Raw genomic sequence first — 17,945 nt, forward strand, 5'->3', positions numbered from 1 at the left:
TAAATTTTTTTTGGTGCATTTTTATTCAGTGTCTTTAGTGCCACATGCAATGTGCTGCAATGAAAAGAAGAGCCAAGCAACAGGATTTATGATGTTGTTTATCTATTGGTGGTGTTTCCTCAGTTCTGATTTACAGCAGAACTGAGCCTGGGCCCAGTGAAGTACGGTTTCAAATCCACAGCTTGCCCAGAATTCATGAGGGCTTACCCAGCTTGATCCAAGACTTTATAATGCTTAGCTCTGCATTTTGTCCCTGCTGTGTGTGGACATGCAGTCTCTTAGGAGTAAATTTTTTCCCAGCGCAGGGCTAGTACCTGATGAAGAGAGTCCCTGGTGCTATTGCATTCGCTCCCGAGGGCAGCGTGGCAGCTGCTCCGTTGCGAGCCTTTGATGCTCTGTTGCAAGCCTTCAGCGCACTGATAACTTGGCGCAGAAATGCTGTCCTCTTGCAGGACAGAGGGAATAGCCATGAGCCTGGAGGATCGGGCTGTGTCACTCAAGGGTTGGCACAAGGCAGGTTCTCCACTTCAGTGCTCCAAGAATTGACATTTCAGCTCATCCTTTCACTTTGGCCTCACAGGTATGCGTGCTTTCACTTCTTGGGTCTTCTCCCCATACTGCCCACTACATGCTCTCTCCCAGCTGTCCCCCAACTCATCAAAGACTGCTCAACCCCCTCCTCAATCCGCCTGTCCTCTGTGTGCTGTGCCTGCCCCTTCTGTGTCTTTTCTGAGCTCCACTTCTTCCACAGGGTCAGCCTCCTTTTGGCTGGCTTGTCTTCTTGATTTCCTCACTCCTGGTGCTAAGCAGAGTTGATGAGACAGGAAGAAAGAAAGAAAGTGGCAGGGACTGCTAAATTTGAACTAAGCTAATCTAAGAAGCTAAGCTAAATCTTAGCTTCTGCTAAGCTTGGAGCAGCACTGAAGTTATTTTAAACAAGAGAAGTAATTAACATGTCTTTTTTTACTAGTAAAATAGCCTGTCTGAGATACCAAAGTGTGGAATTCAGACCCTGAGATTTAACTCTGGCAAATCACAGGTGGGAGAGTGTAGTGGTAAGTTTTCAATAAAAGAGTTACTTAAAATGTTCCTTGTGCAAATACATATCAATACTTTTCTGGAATAGGTGCGCATGAAATGTGATTGTTCTGTGAAATGTAATTGTGTCAAACCAGGAGATCAGAATTCAGCCATTACAATGAAAAAGAGAAGAGATCCAATTCAGCCAATGGATGAAGCTACTCGTGTAAGGCTGAGCCCACCATTGAAAAGTGCTCAGTTCATGCCGGCAGATCTTTCCAACTGGGGGGTCACTCTTTAATCTCCACAGATCACCATACATAATACCGCACAGGTTAACTGTGGATTTAAGTGATACTCCCCAAAATTTTGTAGAACGGATCAGGATCCAGATTCTATTGTCAACCTCACCTGCAGTTTCTGTCTCATAAAACAGATGACAATTGGCGTGTAGATATACTTTTCCAGAAATACAGGGTTACCATGGATCTCTGGCTCTTTTCTGAATGATTAACAATGAATTACTGGTTTTTTACGACTCTCAATGCATTCACCACATGCCAGGTGTTGCAAGAGCATGAGAACATGTACCAATTTGAAACTGGCTGAACAGCTTCACAATGGCATCTCCGCTTGGTAGTAGGAGTCTTGAGAAGGAACTACTTGGGTTTAACCCTCCTAGTATGAATAAGATACTGTCGTCTTCTTGAGCATAATTACCTTTCCACCCTCATCATCTCATCCTTTCTATTTTCCTGGTAGGAGGATCAAAAGAAAGTCAGTTAACTGCAGCATTCATCAGATAATCCAAAGGAGACATTAATCTGGAAGACAGTATTACCAAAAAATTAATTCATGGGTTAATTGCATCCTTATTTACTTCATTTTCTTCTGATGGTGAGTGTGGGTTTCTCAGCCTAAGTCCTAGTACAAAGGACGCTCTGCTTGAGGAGAGCGGGCCTGGAGGGGAATGAAGAGAGAGGAAGCAAATGTGTGTCTTCTTCAGGACACTTGCTAGCTACTGATAACTTTTAAGGGAAATTATTATTCTCGGCATTAAGATAATACTTGGCGAGTTGCTGAAAAGCTGAAAAACCGGTAAGCAGAAAACTATCCCAATTTTGTATGTACATGCATAGTTACTTAGGAAAGATTTGCACTGAGGCTTACTTCCTTATTCTGGAATTATTAAATCTGTTTTCTGTTTCTCATGTCATCTCCGTCTTTTGGTTGTTCCAGGTGACCACTGATAAGCCACTAGCAAAGCAAGTCTATCTTTTCATCAGTGCATTTTCCCCTGTGCTGCTCTGACAGTATAAGTGCTATCAGTGGGTATGTACCAAATGCAAACAGACCATATAGGGGAGCATCACCATGGAAAGAAGTCAGTGTGCGAGCAGTGGGGCTAATAAAACGTGGTTTCCATTGGCTTGGTGTCCTTTGTCCCTTCCCCATTACATTGACCTTTCTCCATTTCTTTTATGGCATGCAGTTCTGTAAAGAGCAGCGTGCACGTTGTCTAGCCCAGCACTGTGCATGCCCAGTACTAGCTGGGCAATTGGTTGCTGCCAACTGCAGCAGCTGAGCTCTGCCTGCTTTTCCCTCAGAGCAATCGCTAATTTGGGTTGGCCAACAGCTCAGAAAGTTTTCTGAGAGGGAGGCTGGGGAAGAGGGAGGGAGCAGTAAGAGGTAAACAGATGGAAAGAGGCAGATAGCACAATCATTTAAGCCTCATTACGTACAAAACTAAGCTGAAAATGGCTGCCGGTGATTACCATTAATGAAAGTTTATCCAGAATGCAGCAATGAGATGTCAAAGGTGCAATGGCACCAGTGATGCATTTGGGCTGTGCAGCAGTGGCCTCTCCTGCTCACCCTCACGCTTTAATTACAGTTCCAGTAACCTTCAGGATCTTTTTGTTAACAATCGTAATCGCTGGCCCAGCCGTGTTCCCCATCCAAAGTCCATTTAATTCCTCGCAAGAGGTGGAGGTTGATGTGTATTGAAAACCAGCTCTCTTCCTGCATCTTTACAAACGTGAGCATCGTGCTTTCCCTGAAAATGCTTCTTTCATACAGACTTCCACAGGCTATTCACCCTATCTGGGACATTACACGAGGTTATAATAAAAGATAACATAATAGTTGTACTCTGATAGCCGGTTTCTAAACATTTTGCAACTGACAGTTTTATCTTTAAAAATATACCATCTTTCTTATTAGAAATGATAAGGATCTGTCTTATTTTTTATGTGGTATCTAGATGCTCTAGGTAGGTTGGAGATACACACATCTGAGTTTATGCCCATCCAGGTAGATGTATGCTGTAAGTTGTGGTGCGGATTAGGTGTCTAGAGAGGAAGGGTGCCTCATTACCCCTGAGGGCCTTAGCCCAGAATTACATTTTATTTACATTTTGTTGTGATCTGTGTTGAAATCTAAGTTGTGATATACTGTGCAGTACAATGAAAGATACTGAGTAAATAAGGGAAAATTTCATTCTGAAACAGGGCAACATTTTAAAATTTGTGCCTAAGATTGGGCTGATAAATCGTACTCTTCTGGGCAGCTGAGCACCTGTCAGTCACTTCACGTCAATTGGACCTGCAGATGCTGCTCCCAGAGGAAAGTTGGCCAATGGTAGTTACTGGTGTGAAAATAACCTTGAGCACTGAAGTTTGAAAATGTTTATTAACATTTTTATCCTTTAGCTGGATATTGTTTTAATCCAATATGTTGATCACAGATTCAGGAGTTCTGCAAAGGTGCTTCAGGAAGCTTATTTAAACATTTATTGAGATTGAAAGAAGTGGATTCCAAATGGTGTGGCGGTTTCTGTGTAGAGACATGTCAAATGATGTTTGCAAGTGTTACTCAAATCCCTAGTGACCTTTATCTTACATAATAAGGTTGCAATCCAAGTGTCTCTGCTTAAGAGAACTCAGCATTTACATGTCCATTTAAAAATTGATTTGGTTGAATGATACTGTTCATCTTGTCTGAGGCCCAACATGTCCTAGAGGCGAGTAGAAGGAGTGTTTCCCTTCTAAGTATTGTCAAACCAGAAAGAATGATTGTTCCTCAGTTTTGCATATGTCAGCGTAATAGAAGCTTAGTCATGCAAATCCTTATTACTTGGCAGTTCTGCAGCAGGGAAAAACAGAGCGTTACCGTATTTTATCAGTGTTTGTAGTTAAAAGTATGCCTTTCATTGTGCTTTTTAAGAACAGATGTCAAGACGTCTTGAAAACATAAATAAGTGCTAAAAAATATTTTTCTGATTTAAAAAAGGGGGAAACCACCCCCTAGCTCGTTGAATGTGTTGGTCTTCATTTCCATAAAAAGACATGAACTGTTTATATGCTTCCTTCCACTTCCATGGGGGAAATAAACCAATTATTCAGTTAACGACAGATTTTGTTTTACTATTATTTAGTGATTCTGCTAAGTGCAGTAGTATACTATGGAGTTTCAAATCATCAAGGATTTCTTAGCCCTTTATGGGGCTACAATATGTTGTAGTATGTTGAGTAAATGAGCTGTGATAGAGCAATGATTTACTCATGCAGTCCATAGACACACATAAGAACCAAGCTGGAGAAAAGCTGGCTTTAGAAACGTTAGCAGGGTAAGACAAAGAGGAATGCAGACATCAGTCACAGTTTACGGTGCTCTTTACAGTGACACAGAGCCAAGTTTATTAGGGACAAGGCCTTTTCCTTTCTTGTCTTTTTCTTTATGGAACAGTGTCAACCATGAGAAGACATGTCTGGAAATTACTGTTGGCCATATCAGGACAGATCTAGCCATGACTCACCAGGGCAAAAACTGGCTGGGTCAAAGTCACGTATTTCTTCCGAACTATCTAGAAGTGGTTTGTTTGCAAGTGTAGTTTTCCTTTCTGGCTTCTTTATCATTCACTGACTTCCTGGTTCGTATGTAGGAATGTTGAGAAGGGGCTTTAGATGCTCATTTTTGCTTCTGTGCTGTGTTCAGGTACTCTGCTGAGGTTGTGAACACTGATTACATGGTATAAATCATTTGGTGCCTGTTTGTTTCAGATCATCAGAGGAATGAATGAGACCTCTTAATGCAGCCTCGCTCTTTTGTGTAGGTATGCAGAGAGTCCTTGCGCTGCCTGCCTCATCTGGATTACCAGCAGACTCCTCATAGGAGATACTAATTATAGGCGAAGCTGTGAATGCCACCTATAGTTAAGCTTGCTTGACATTTTTCATCACAAGACCCTGTTTTCAGTTGCTTATAAATTTGTCAATTGTATATTATTTGGACTGAAAATTTACAGACTGGGAGACTGCATCTGGCTGAATAGCTAAAGCTTCAAAAAAATGGCTGTTTTTTTTCCCCCCTGAGAACAAGTTTAAGAGAAATGTGTTGCTTTTTTGCTTGTCTTAAAAATAAATGTGTCTATCCATTTTGTTGAGAAGATTTGGAGAAAGAATTCAATAATTGGGAGGTAGAAGCAATGTGTCCCAATGTTGCCAGAGTCCAGGCTTTACAAATGTCCTAGTGCACATGCAAGAAGAACTCAAGAACTGTTAAAACATAGAAGGGATGTGGTGGAAAGTAAATGAAATGTGGATATTTAAGTGAAGCTATTTAATAACTACTGTTTTCCAGGTTATCATTATATGATCTTTTCACCTGTGGAGATGAGGGGAAGCTCTTCACATTCACAAAATCACACGGGTGATTTCTTGCTTGCAGAGCACTTGAGTAGTACCAGGATGATGGCATGACAGAAAAGTCAACGGACATTCATAATCCTGTCTTTGTAGCAAGTCTTGAGTACAGGTCAGTAATTAAGATCTGGTGCCTCATGGAGAGCAGTAAGAATTAAAAAAAAAAGTCGAACATTCATGTGTGTAATAATGAGCATCTAGTCTGTCCACTGAATGAGGAAATGGCTTTAGGAAAAAATAGTCATGTCATCCGTAGTCCTGCATGCAACATGTACGCCACGGAGCCTGAAATGCAATTGTCTGGGAAATCTTGGAAGGTTGTAAGTTTTGAGTGATTGACTTTGTATCTGTAATGTTCTTTTAATATGATTTTTGGCATACAATTTGCTACTTGGTACTATCTGTAGCTCAAGCAGTAGAGGAGGTAGACAAATGCATGAAAATAAAGTAATTCTACACTGAAGGAAAGAAACAGCAAATTCTTTTCTTAAACCCTTGGATAACTTCCTGTTTTGTCTGCAAAATAATATTTTTCCTTGGAGAGGGAAAAGGTGTTAGACATAGCAATTTCACTTGGACAGAAACGTCATCACATAAATAGCCTGCTGTGAATGACATTTTAGGCAGCTCAATCAATATCCTGCCAGGAGAAAAACCAGAAAAAATCCCTCAAAAAACACTTGTAAATTCAATGCATTCCTTAACTGGAGATACATTGGAATTTACTCATAGATACATATCACTTATAAAAGAGTGAGAAAATAAACCTTGCATTATTCTAAAGTCATAACCATTCATATACCAATACTAATTATCTGTCGATGAAATATTTGTACGATGCTTTTTTTTTTAACTTGCCAAGGAATAGTGGATCTATATTCTTAATAAGAATTATCATACACAAACACAGAGCACTTTTCACTCAGATTTCAAAGAACTCTGCAACAGTTTCACTATTTTGTAGGTGGGAAAATAGTGGAGAAAGGTGAGGAGCTTGTCAAGAGCATCACAGCATGTCTAAAGTACTGTATTCTGCACATAGCCTGGTGCCTCCCAACATCAGAGCTGCATCCGAGGTGCATTTTGTGGGTGTCCTGTCCTTAGATGCGTCACACGTCACACAGGTCTGCAGGCTGTCCTTGCCCAGTGAAATAACACAGATTTTGATTGTTGTTTCTAAGGCCATGAGCGTGGTGGAAAAGTGATTTGAAAGCTAATCAAAACAGAAAGTTAGAGCTGAAACAGGACTGTAGTTGGCTAGCACATTTAACACAATTGTCAGTGTTTAATGAGAAGGCATTTAAGGCTAAATATTCAAGGGTGGCATTTGGGATTTGATCTCTGGTGCTACACAAAAAGGTGCGAAAAGCTTCTGCCCTGACAAGAAGTTGTGAAAACTTGCAGTCTTGTGAACAGTGGAAGTTTAAAGGTACAGACAGGCACGAACTCTTGCAGCAGCTGTGCTAGTTAGTTTAAACTGTCTAAATAGTAACGCCACTCACTTCAACTTCAAGTGGCTACAGGAGTGTTTCTGTAAGCAAGCTCTGCCAACAAATGTGAGGGAGCAGTAACCTCTGCAAAGAAGTGATGATCAACAGCTGGGGCTATAACCTTCCCCTGGCATGTCTGCATCCAGCAGGGAACATCTGTCCAAAGCCTAACTTCCAAAATTTACAGAACAAAGGTATAGTTTGTTCAACAAAATTGCTCGTATTAGCTAAATAATGGAATGTGCTTTGATTCTGCTGATGCCAGAACCACCCAACTTTTACTTTCCTTACTTAATTAGGATTAATTTATTCAGAAAGCTCAAAGTCTGGGTTTTTAGTTAGTTAGTTTGTTTGTTTGTTTTGTTTAAGTAAAGAAAATAGAGTTTAGGTCATGTAAGGCTCTCTTAGATTAGGAAAAACTTTTATGTTGTTACTCATATTTTTTTTTTCATCAAGCTGCATAAGGGTCAAGATGATGTGTGCAAAATATTTAATGATAAAATTCTCCCAAAGCATGTCAAGATTTATTTGGTATCATTTAGATATGGCAAGCAGATGGGAGTATACACTGCTCTCATTAAGCGTTTGAGGTTTAAACACATGCTCTTGAAAAATGAGCAGTGGTAGAGAAAGTTGCTTCTTACATTCCAAGTCTTACTGAGTATTGGTATCCATTAGTTTCTTTACTGCCAAAACGGCATCATGAACTTCAGGTAGACAGATTGCTCTTTTGGTTTAAGAATGACCCAAACAGCACCCAGTACATGCACAGTACCATATGAAACTTAAGGTCATCAAAGTTTTCTATGTCAGTAATTCGAATTCAGGTACTGTTTTGTACTTGTTTTCATAAATAAATAGGAACCAAGTTTGGAACGTTAGGGCAAATGATCCGTGAAAATAGTTTCCTTCCTTTTTTTTTTTTTCCCCCGGGAGTTGTTCTAGTCGTATTGGTGTCTGTGAAAGTACAGCACCTGACGAAAGAGTATAAGGTCAAGTTGAGTGTTGATTCCTACACTTACTTCTTCTAGGCGTTCCTTGGTTAAATCATGCATTTGTTAGCCATAGAATAAGCCAGCGTTGAACAATCCTTGAAATAGCCTGAACCTTGAGTAAAAGCTTTTTGTTATACAAAAGGAAACAGGCAGAAGAGCCCTTGTAAGTATATCATCTACCACCAGAACACAAATATGTAATTTGACAATATGTTTTTGTGGACAAGAGGAATGGAAGTTATTTTGAACTTTTCTCTCTTTTCCTCCTACCTTTGAGGTTATAGCTGTAATGAAATACCCCAAATGTCATTTATTCCTCTCTGCGCTTCTTTCACTATGAGTCTCCAAAGCAACAAGCAACATCTCTTGCGGAAAAAAGGGTATCTGAAAAATGTTCTGAATACTGCAGATGGTGAAATAAGAATGAAAGTAAAAAAAATACGATAAACGGTGCCTACCGAGAAAGCTCCCATGGAACTGCTGAGTGAGGCTTGCTGACACTCGGAGTCGCGTAATTACGAAACTTAGTGAAGACGAGCTGTCTGTCGGGAGATCTCTTAATTAGATAGTGCAGCCAACCCCGATAGATAATGTTTCCTACGTGAACCACTATAGAGAAGTTGGTGTGTTGTGCTCCCAGTGAAATGGTCGAGAAAAGATACAGACTGGTAAAAACACATGGAAAGTTTTTTGGGATGGGTCTTTTTGTGAGGGATCTATCCAATTCCAGGTTATTCAGCGCAGTTGTGAAGGAAACCAAAGGTTTGGTATTATCTGGAAAGCTGAGAGGTGGGTAGCTCAGTAGATAGGGGTTTCATCACAGTTTCCATTTGCCTTGATTCTGCCATTTGGAAGATGATAAAATGAACACCTCGTCTTAACTGCTCTGCTTTGCACACATCACAGAAACGAGAGTGAAAAAATATCATTCACTATTTGGAACTTATCATTTTTAAAAAATCTCCTTCTGCACTTGGGGCAGCAAGCTGTGTTGTTTTATGGAAGAATTCTCTGTTTACTTTGCATGTAGCTGTTCTTTTAGAAATATATTTTTTATACAGGAAGGTGTTAGTGGCTGCCATCAGATGGTTCTTACATCTGTAGAAAGTCTCAGATCCGGGTAAAGATGTTAAATGTGCTAAACAGCTTTCCTTCGGGCTAAATGATAGGAATATTTAAACAAGTTTTTAACTGCTTTTAGGAAGGCAGCAATGAAGCGAAGCGAAGCGAAGCAAAGCAGAGGCTGAGCGGAATTAGGCTGCACAGTCTGAGAGACTGGTTCCAAATGCAGCAGAAGAAATAAGTCAGGGAAGAAACTGCAAGCATGGCTTAGGAGTTAACGGAGAGTCAAGACCCTTTGGGCTTATGACTCACTGGCCAGGGAGGCTTGGGCATGCTGAGCAATGAAAGTGCCTGTTAGTGTTTGATTTTTTTACTTTGTGTGATTATATACTTTGCAAACAGCATTGCACAAAATAACAACCGCAATGAACACCTGTTCGTATCATCAGCTTCTTCTTTCTCATGGATGTAGCCCGCGGCTAGCGCTGCACATAGAGCTGCGCAGGATACACATCTGGACATCAGGTCATGGCAAGAAACAGTAATGAAATATTCTGCTTCTAAAAGAATTTGTGATACCATGGCCAGAGAAGCAACACTAATAACTTTCTTACCTTGGCACAGAAATGAAAATTATATAGGCCACTCTTCACTCTACAGAAACAGTTAACCACTGCTTTAAAAAGAAAGCTTATCTGTTACTTAGCAAAAGTACCAGACGGTGTGAAGATAAGGTACACCAAGAATGGAGCAGTATTTACACTTCTAAAGACTGTCCAGCTAGGCAAGATATCCCTTCACATTGGTGCAATTCTTTCCAGGTATTTACCTGAGAAGTAGTTTGTGCTGTAATAAAGCCCAATAACTTGGCTGCAAACAAGATCTGTTGAAAATGTGTGATCCGGCAAAATTCTGGGTGGGTGCACTCAGAAGTTGATAGCTGCTTGTAAGCTTGGACCAGTAATTAATCATGAGGAAGTTAGTTAAAAAGGAAAAAAACCGAGCAGAACATGAGTGCCAAGAATATTATCAAAACACACCTAGAGAAAACAGTGCTCTCTTATAATTATTTTATTAATAATAATTTTTGTTTTTTTATTACAGCTGGGGTTATGGCTGGGGTTTCCAGAGAAGTCAGTGGGAGCTGTGCATGATTCTGAGGTCTGGTGGCAGTATCTTAGATGAAAAATGCACCGTATTGTAGCAACAGTGGGCGTCGTGAATGCAGGAATGAAAAACGGTTGCAAGCTATAACCCGTCTGCATCAAAGTCAGCAAGGAAAAGGCATGTTGTACCCTGTACTGTTTGTAAAGTAGAACACAATTGTACAACTGAAGGCTTGTGTCATACTGGGTACATGTAAGGAAAGCATTACAACCTTGATATTCTCTTCATATACAAGGCACAATGAGCTACTTCTCTGTGTGTGTCTTCTGTGCTAGTGGGCCCATTGAAATTATGGAATAAAATGAGTAGGCATGGTATGATCTGTTCTTTAATAATTGCAAAACACTCTAGGATCTTCAGAAGAAGGATGCTCAAGAACAGTGAAATAGGTTTTATTAGACCAGGGCGGGGGGTGGTGGTGAGGGGATGGAGAAGGATATCATGGGCCCCGGTTCAGAGAGTGCTTGTTTAAATCTGTCTCATCTGAGTGGGGCACTTAAAGGAATGCTTAATACCAAGTGTATGAAACCTTGTTGAGTAAGTTAAGCATCAGCTGAGTCAGGTGTATGCTTGTATGCAGCTTGCCCTCTTCTCGGCTCTATTAGTCTACAGCCTGGGAGCCTAACTGCAAACAGAGAAAACTTGGCAATGGAGCTGGTTTCTTACCCTGATAAGTTGTAACAGACACATGGGTAATGTTGCCTGTTAATTTAGAAGGCATTTAACACTTAATCATGCTTGTCTAGTACAAGCCAGGAAGGACACTGCTTTCTGCAACCTCTAATTGGGTGCCATCAGTAATGTAAGCCTAAGATTGTCCCAGTCAGCAACTGTATTGCCTAATCAGCACAAGTGTATGCCCATTGGGGATCAGACATAGATAAGCAGGAGAGAGGGAGAGAGAGATCTGAACATATCTACGAGATGAGCGGCATGTCAGGAGCATAGAGGATGTCTAGATTTATGTGCTTTTTGGCAGCGCTAGTGAGCTATTAATCATTTCTCATGAATAGGGCTCTTGTAAATCAGAGGTAGGAAACACATTTCGTGGCTAATCATGGCAAAAATGTCAGCTTTGCTATTTGGTCATATGCTGATAGGATGCTTAGCACTGGAGCAGACGCAATCACACGCATAAAATCAAAATAGTACTCTCCTTACATGATGAGTGGAGAGCAGGGAGGCACTAGATAGGTGAACTTTTCATCAGTATTTGAAAAGTAGGGAGCTAGCGTGTAATAACAGAAAGGGAGACCTATAGTTTTTTTCAGCTTTACTGAAGGAGCCAGGATTGAGTTCTAGTCAGCATCTGGATATAACACAATACATTTAAAAAGACACAGTTTGCATCATTTTAACAGCTGGCTGATCAGTTCACGGTTTTTCCTTTACTTTTATTGCCCTGCAATTTACTGTATATGGCCCTTACGTGCAAACACCTCATTAGTCACAGGGTTGCGTATTTCATGAAGTATACTGAGCGCACTGTCAGAATTAAATATTGTCAGGATAACGAGCACGGGTGGGGTTTTTTAGCTTTATCACTGAAGGCAACGTTCAGGGTGAATAGAACAGTAAAAGTAGCTGGAAAGCAAAACGCGGAAGGTCTCCCTTCAAATTGTGCAAGGCACCTGGCTCTTGTGTATTAAACCCGTTGCTCAAGGACTGACATTTAAAGAGCTCTTGGAAGTGAGTCCTGCATGAGGGAGGTGAGGGAGAAAGCCTCACCCAGGGCTTTCCAGTGCATGACTTGCTGTAACCAGTCAGAGCTGAAAATCTCCGTGGCTAAACCGGGATTACAGCAAAAGTGTTCTTAGGTTAAATATAAGGGTGTCCTCAGTGTGCTTTTGGCTTAAGAAATTTCCTAAGGTTCATTTCCTTGAGGGAGCATCCTCTCTGCCCCCCCCCCCCCCGTCCCCCCCAGTTTGTTCCATTGGCCTCCAATCCTACGCCGTTTCTCAATAAATTAGCAACATACAGAAAAGGAAATGACATGTAACTGTTGTCCAAGTTAATGCTGGTTGCGTCTACACCAGGGGATGGTTTTCACACAAGTCCCCCAGTTTTGGGCGCAGCCTTGGATAGCATCTGTAGGGGTCCTGCCCCTGGCAGGCGCTGGGATGGAGGCAGCTGGGTGACTGTCCCACACCACCGGTCTGAACACGCTGGAGTAACAACCTGTGGGAGACCTTTAACTGCATTTCCTGGGAGTTGTGGGAGGAAAGTCCAGGCGTTTGAAACTCCCTGGGAAACGTCCATAAATCCCCATGAATCACAACTACTTTTAAATCCCCTTTCAACTTAGAAATCATGGCTTTTGCACAGGAAAAGAAAAAAATAGAAATAGTGCTTTGAAAAGCACTCATGAGTTAGCTTGTAAACAAACGTATCCTGACAGTGACCGGTGCCAGTGTTTTACTGTATTTGGGTCAGCCCAAGACAGATTGGGTCAGAGCCAGGCTGGAGGCAGGGATGTGCTGGCTCCACAGATGTCATTGTGTTTGGTGCCATTGGTGCGTTGAACACTGCAGACCCGCCCCGAGATTCCTCATCTCTCCCCTTAAATGACATCGACTGAATTATACTGGAGTATTTCCTTCCACAGGGCTAGAATACCGGCTCGTGTTTTTAGAGGGATTTTATTATTACTTTAATTCTTGCCATTTTCAGGGTTGCGAAGCTTAGGGTAACTGTATTATAGCTATGAGGATGAAATTGTCCTGCGATAATTTTTATCCACCAGAAGGGGTGATTTCAGCATAGTTTGTTTTTCAGGTCGTCTTAATTTGCTGTTGCCTGGCAGTGGGGAATCAGAGGAGAGAGAGCAATTCCCCTCTCCTTCTCCCTCTTACTTGAAAGTCAACAGGTCCCATCTACACTTCATCAGATTTATGGTGTTCCTGTGGTGGCTGCAATTCAGGACAGTTAAACAAACAAACTAACTAACTAACGAACCAGAGAATATACTTTTTCCAAACAGGTATTTCAGCATCTTTTTTTCCTTCTAGCTTCCCCCCCCCCCCCCCGCTTTCTCAATCGGTATTACTTCATTCATTGTTGTGAAATTAACTGGCTGTTTAATATGCCCAGTCCTCAGTCACAGACTTAGAAGTTCTGTAGTTTCTGTTATCACTGTCCCAGGAGTGAGGTCTAAACACCAGTGCATTTCTGGAGATGTTGAGAAAGGAGTAGGGTGAGAGTCAAGCTGTTAATATACTATGCTGACCTCATCTTTCCTTGTTTCGTTTTTTTTTTTTTTTTCCCTTTTTGGGCTTAGATGCAGGCTAACACATTTCAGCTGTCCTTTCCTTTTGCTAATTTAACAAACCTGATGTCTTCTAGGGTGTGGGTCCATGAAGCAGATTGCTCGCTATTGCCACAATTCAGTTCTGCTTCTCCTATTTCTGCTCCCGGCTTCACAGTCCTACCTCCTTTGCACTGCCATTCTTCTCGCTTGTTGTATGAGGCTCTGTTAAAGTATTTGCTTTTGTTGAGTTGTTCTTCTGCCTGTTTGGGGAGTTGAAGTGGCTCTGGGCTGGTACAGAGGGAGCAGAAAGAGCACGCGTTTAGGAGAAGGGGCTAGAGAAGGGAGGGGAGGACGAGTAGGGATGGGAGAAACAGCTGCTTTTTTCATTGCAATAACCTAAACTGTGCCCTTGCCAATGTGTTTGCACAAAGCCAGCTGAAAGGATTTGCTGCATTTGCCACCAGGCCATGAGAAGGAGGCAAAGTCTGTGCCTCAGTCACTGTGGTTTGATAGCCCAGTGTCCCAGCATCCTGACGGACCTACAGCGGTGGTGCAAAGTCGGTCAGCAGACGGTGGTACCCTGCTCCCTCTGCATCTGAGAGGTGTTGCCCCACTATGGCAAAGGCATTTTGATCTGCACAGGAGTCAGCTGCTGAGCCCGTACGGCTTGGAGCGGTGCTCAGCATGGTCCTGATTAGCCACGAAGGGCGCCTGCTACTTTTTGTTTCAATTTCACGTGTCTCGGGAATGCGTGTGTGTCTGCCTCTCGGACCCATTATCTGTAGAAAATATTACTCCGCAGCACTTTTAAAAATGATTCAGATACTTCTAATGACTTGTTACTTAGGTGCCAAATAGAATAGGTAGAGCAGGATATTTTTCATCAAGTTCTTATTAAAAAGAATGTAAAAAACATTAATTGACACAAAGTCATAAAGATCTGGGCCTCCAGTTATTCTTAGAGCCCTTAGGGTGAAATTAACCCTCAAGTAGAGGCTTTTTTAAGGCTTTTACAGCATGCAGTCCCATGGGGGGTCTGAATAAAGATGTATTATGGAACAATTTTACTGTATAATTTTCAAGTTCAGTATCTGCCTGGATCTTTTCAGTGTTCAGCTGACTTATGATCTTGCTGTACATATATTAATCCCTAATCTTAGGCAGATTGAGAGTTCCAATATAAAGCCACGTTAATAAATTTGTCAACTTGATAAAAACCTAACCCACAATAAAGCAATACTTAATGTTAAGTATATCTGGTATATAAATATTTATTATCTACTTATTATATATGAACCTGAGATTATTCTGGTAGCTATATGTGATATAATATAATTATACATACATACACATTATATATTGTGTCCACATCATATTATGTGTATATATGTAAACATATATTATTTTTAGCTGTTGTGGGGAAAAGTCAGAGGAGAGAATGGGGTAGCGAATGCCACCAGTTTTACTTTGTGAGACACTGAATAAAGCGTGCATCCAGTCCAGACTAAAGAAAATATTGCCATGACTTAATGTGACGTGTCTAAGTGAAGAATTTAACTTTAGAACAAGAGTAACTGGTTGTACTTTCTTATAATGCTGCCTGTGATTTGATGCAACTTTTCCTCTGTATGTTTTCTTTAATTTTTATGTTTTATGTGAAAGCTGAACAGACTGAATTTGTTTGTAATTTGGAATTTAAAGCAAGGCTCTTTTGTTAAAAGCCCAGAGGAAGTTTCCATATGACTTATGGGCCATTTGGGCTCAATTGAATTTAATGGATTTCAGCTGCACCTCCACAATGGCTTTGAAGGAAGTGAAGGGAGATCTATAGGTCTTAATTGCTCAAGACTGGCTTGTTTCTCTTGAAAAGGCTGTTTGCAAGAAGCAGGTTGGGAGTATTAAAGTATATATCCTGAAAGGGATGAAGGAACTGCCGCTTGAGGAAGGGGCTAGGATGAAAATAGCTTTAAGACATTACTCAGCAGCTGAACTAGTCAATCTGAACTGGTCCATGCTAAGTTCTTGTTTGCTTGCTTAAAAATAATCAAATAATTGGCGGGCATGGCTAAGCCAAACTTCCTTTATTGCCCTTTCAAGAAAGGAATGGAGGTCTTGGAACTGACAAGATAAATTAGGCTGAGACCAAAAGAGAAACCCAAACAGATAGTCCCCTTGGCCTCTCTCACGCTGGTTGACAGACATGAGTTTTTGAGTCAGCAGGTGAACCATGACTTCTAAGAGCAGTGGTTTGTTTATGCTTCCACTGTACAAAGCGTTTCAGTGAAACAGAACAAATCTAACTGGGCAAATTTCCATTTCTATTTCATATTTCCTTCCGTCTGTGCATCGCCAACTGGCCTTATAGATTGTTGTTACTAAGTTCGCTAGCATTATCCCTGGCTTCGCATTAGGAGGTGCCTGACCCATACGAATCTCTTATGACCCTGTTTTCCAGGCAGGCAGGAGAACATGTGAAATGCAAAGTTAAGAATATAAAGGAACTATTGTCTTACTCAAGATAAGCCAAGAGACCATATTACAGGAAGTTAGCCTTTGGTGTACTCTATCATTTTGGCCGGCATCATACAGGCAAGTAGGAAGGGGACATTCTCCTGAGGTACCCGGCAGATGAATGCCAGATGGTACTGTCATAATACACAAAAAATAGCTAAATACCTACCGGTTGTGTTCAGTACAAAAGGAACATTTTTCTTTTTCCGAATCCTGCAGGGCAGAACTCAGGCAAGCATCTTAATGCAAACATCACAGTAACTGAAATGTGAAGCTGGAAATCCAAAGAATTCTCCGAAAGCTTTAAGTAGCTTTTTAGGCTCACTTCATGTTGGGCCTAATGGATCCTCAAAGGGGAGAACGGTTTATCAAAGACAGACAAGCATTTTAAGTACAGCATGTTTACGTGGTAGGTAAATGGGAGTTTGTTACATCAAATAGGGAGGCTTGATGAAGAACAAAGTGACGGAGCTTTGCTGATGAGGCCAGTGCTGCCTATATTGTCTGGCTAAGTAGATCCAATCCCCAGCCTAGTGCCTCGGTCAAATTGAGGGGTTTAATTTTCTGTGGGGGACTTTCTTCCTTGGTGGTTTCTGAATCTCAGTCAGGAATGTGTACAGAAAAATCTCGGGCCACCATCATCACCAGCGCAGTGATGCAGCAGCGCCTAGCTGAGGGGAAACGTGTTTACTTTTCCCATGTTAAAATATGTCCATTTCAATTTCCATGCAAGATTATAAGAACAAAAATATGCTGCCCTTTAGGGGAATGGCATTTGGCTAAATACCATGCATTGCTACAAACCTTAGATGTGAAGGGCTGCATGCAAACATTTACATAGAAGAACATTATGGATGTGGAGCTAGGTCTCAGTCCTATAGGAAAAATATTTCTGACTGCCTGGCTCTTTCAGGCTATGAAATTTATTGCCTGCAGAGAGATGGCAAGTAGGTAGGTGTGGTGCTGTGACAGAAACCCTACGGTTAGCTCTGCCCTTCAACTCTTGTCCTTAAATCCTCTCCACCAGGCCTTATACACCCTGTTTTCCTAATAGCTGAGCTTACCTACTGCTAGAGATACACTTGTATATGCACGCCTTGGTCATTATTGTTCTGTATTCTGGCCTATTCAAGATTAGAGAAGTCTTCCTCAAAGCTTTCCAGAAATGCTGCTAACGTTTGTCTGTTCATTGTCTTCAGCAGTTGCATCTTCTTTCATTAACTAGGGTAGCTGGTGTTGAAAACCAAACAGAAGGTAATGACAGACCACAGCGAGCTGTCTGTTGCTGCAGATGGAGGATACCTCTAGGATTTGGGTCAGAAAACACTTGGCAAGCGTCCCTCTGAATTCTTCTTGTCACATGTTGAGGAAGCCTGCTTAGTGGCAGGGGTGAGGAAGGAAGCTGAAATCTTAAAATGGCTGCAATATGATTTTTTGTTTGTTTGTTTTATTTTTGTGTAGCATCAAAGCTATTTACAGCATATCTTGCCCATTTACTCACACTGTTGCTGTCATGGGTTTTTCCTGATTCTTTGCTTTCAGAACAGGAAAGAAACCCCACATGATCCCATTTAAATTTGCAATGGCAGGAAAGACGAGGCTTACTTATGCCCTCTTTAGAATCAGACCTTGTGGACGTACTATAAGAAGCCATTTGTTTTCTTTAAACACAGTTCAACTTCACGCAGGCGCGCAGACACATTTAGAAGATTTCCACTTGAAATTCCTCATCTAATCCAAATAGCTCTCA

At 41.3% G+C, this 17,945-nt stretch overlaps 1 long non-coding RNA gene across 7 annotated transcripts in view; it reads left to right on the plus strand.

The window, feature by feature from the left end:
• The window catches only part of LOC148057506 (uncharacterized), a 47,329-nt gene that overhangs the window by 24,899 nt on the left and 4,485 nt on the right, over positions 1 to 17,945 (plus strand). For 3 of the 7 annotated variants that reach the window (XR_015706256.1, XR_015706259.1, XR_015706260.1), the window contains 5 exons: positions 971 to 1,055; positions 1,783 to 1,917; positions 2,260 to 2,352; positions 5,662 to 5,835; positions 17,421 to 17,584. This is a non-coding gene — a long non-coding RNA (uncharacterized LOC148057506). Of the gene's footprint in view, positions 1 to 970; positions 1,056 to 1,782; positions 1,918 to 2,259; positions 2,353 to 5,661; positions 5,836 to 10,374; positions 10,514 to 13,212; positions 13,406 to 17,420; positions 17,585 to 17,945 lie in introns of those variants that run through there. The other 4 variants (XR_015706258.1, XR_015706257.1, XR_015706265.1 and 1 more) reach the window with 4 other exon arrangements.

The sequence above is a fragment of the Nipponia nippon genome, unplaced genomic scaffold (genome assembly GCF_047370975.1).
Source record: "Nipponia nippon isolate SJK-2023a ecotype South Korea unplaced genomic scaffold, ASM4737097v1 scaffold_1, whole genome shotgun sequence".
Lineage (NCBI taxonomy): Eukaryota > Metazoa > Chordata > Aves > Pelecaniformes > Threskiornithidae > Nipponia > Nipponia nippon.